We start from the raw sequence: 2144 nt of genomic DNA, 5'->3' as shown, positions 1-2144 counted from the left end.
CGAGACACCACATCTGAAATCGCTGGCTCGGGGGGTGGGAAGAGGCGGGGGAGGGGGGGGGGCAAGCAGGGCCAGGCCGCGGGAAGGAGGGGGGGGGGCACTAACGACGGCGTAAGGCGTCTCGATGTCAACGAAATCCGAACGGCACGGGAAAGTCAACGGCACGGCGCGAGTTGCGTCTTGGTGGGGGGGGGGGAAGAAAAAAAACTGGCCCCGGCACGGCTCGGGTGTGGCAGTGGAACAGAGCCAGCACGGCTCGGGTGCGGCAGTGGAAAAGAGGCGGAGCCCTAGCACGGCTCGGGTGTTGCATTCGATGCGGGTGTCCAACCCAATGCGGAACAAAGCGAGCGCCGATTGTACAAAAGTGCGTTGCTCATTTTGTGTGGGGGGGGGGCGTGGGGGGGCGTGGGGGGGGCGTGGGGGGGGCGTGAGGGGGGCGGCGTGGGGGGGGGCGGTGGGGGTGGGGGCGTGGGGGTGGGGTATCCCGCTCCGACTCATAGTGCAGACAGACTAAAGGCAGCTCCACAACCCGAGCAACCGGTTGCGAGCAACCAAATCGACCGGTGGCGCACAACCCGGTCGCGAGCGACTTCATCTCGTGCACGCGGGCGTCTCGGCAATGGGATGCGAGAAGTTGCATGCAACCGACTTGCTTACACGCACACTCAGGCATAATTGTCGTGCGCGACACAAAAGCTGCGGCTGGGGGGGGGGGGGATTCAACCGACTCCAGTCGTGCGCAACCCGGTTGCAAACTGGTTGCGCAACCAAGTTGCAAACTGGTTGCGCAACCAGGTTGCAACCAGGTTGCGCAACCAAGTTGCAAACTGGTTGCGCAACCAGGTTGCGCAACCCGGTTGCAAACTGGTTGCGCAACCAGTTTGCAACCGGGCAGCGCAACCGATTGCTTCGTGGGTGTGGGGACCCGGCTTAAAAAAATAAAGGGGGGGCGGGTTAGGGAGAGGGGAGTTATTCATCATCAACATCGTCAACGTGATCATCATCAGCCGTCGTTACTCAAAGACCTCATCACAATGGGAACATTTTCATAGTGCAACATCCGCTAGCTCTTATTTTTTTTTTTAGCAAACGGAAGAATTTTTTTTCTTCTTTTGCATTTCCTCGCGGTCGGTTTTAGCGTCACGCTCGGGGTCGTGACCTTTGTAAACTCCGCGTACCCCAAACACTCCCCCCCCCCCACCACAACTCCGTGACCTTCACCCTCCCTCGCCAGGGGTGGGGGGGGGGGGGTGTGGGAGGGGGTCATCGCGGCGCGTCGGACACTTGGGGCGGTAATTGCATTCCTCTGCCCCCCCCACCCCACCCCATCGTTGTTTTCGATCGATGATATATTTTTGTTGTTATTTAATAAAGAAAACTGGGAATGAATGAAGACGTTTGATCATCATCATCAATATCATCGAATCATGGTGAGAATCATCATCATCACGAGCATCATCGCGGTCTCATTACCTCAATACAACCCTTGGATGCAAAAATGCTTTAAAATATGCAATATATATAGAAGTATATAATTTGATTATTATTTTTTTGCTTTGCGTTCCAGAACAAATCTTCGCTCTTTCTTTAGAGTCCAGAGGCGCCGGGACTTTGCAACAACAATAACAACAACAATAACAACACAGAGAGATCGGTGCCTAGGGCACCACGTGCAGACTCACAACTTGCCCTGTGTCTCCCCCCCCTCCCTCTCTAAACCCCCACCCCCACTAACCCCTCCCACCACCTCCCTCTAGCCCGCCACCTTCAGAGGGGAGTAGAGAGACACACACAGAGTCACACACTAAAACCAGAACAACTTCTAGTCCGTAAACCCATTGCATGTACGGACTCACAATTCCCCTGTCTCTCCCCCACCCCCCACTAACCCCCCACCACTCCTCCCCCCACCTTCAGAGGGCAGTAGAGAGACACACACAAGCGCTGTGTCACACTCTAAATCCCTGTGTATATATATTTAAAGCGATTTGTTTACCTTTCCTATACTCAGCACTCCCATCGTGGGTTTTGCGTAATTTTCTTTGTTGTTGTTAACGTTCAGACCCCCGTGCCCCCCCCCTTACTGGACACCTGTGGGGAAAAAGAGCTTCATAGATCATCGGATTCCTCCTCCAGTAATAAAT

General features: G+C 55.2%; 1 long non-coding RNA gene across 1 annotated transcript; it reads left to right on the top strand.

Annotated features, from left to right (window-relative positions):
* The first annotated feature begins 455 nt into the window (after positions 1 to 455).
* Positions 456 to 1483, top strand: LOC142930600 (uncharacterized). Its single transcript, XR_012946556.1, has 2 exons — positions 456 to 771; positions 807 to 1483. It is a non-coding gene; the product is annotated as an uncharacterized LOC142930600 (long non-coding RNA).
* The last annotated feature ends 661 nt before the right edge of the window (positions 1484 to 2144 follow it).

Source organism: Petromyzon marinus, chromosome 1 (assembly GCF_048934315.1).
Source record: "Petromyzon marinus isolate PM22_M1 ecotype Great Lakes invasive population chromosome 1, UKy_Petmar_22M1.pri1.0, whole genome shotgun sequence".
In the NCBI taxonomy this organism is placed as follows: Eukaryota; Metazoa; Chordata; class Hyperoartia; order Petromyzontiformes; family Petromyzontidae; genus Petromyzon; species Petromyzon marinus.
Note: the sequence above shows the minus strand (reverse complement) of the source record. Positions and strands in the feature narration are given on the sequence as shown.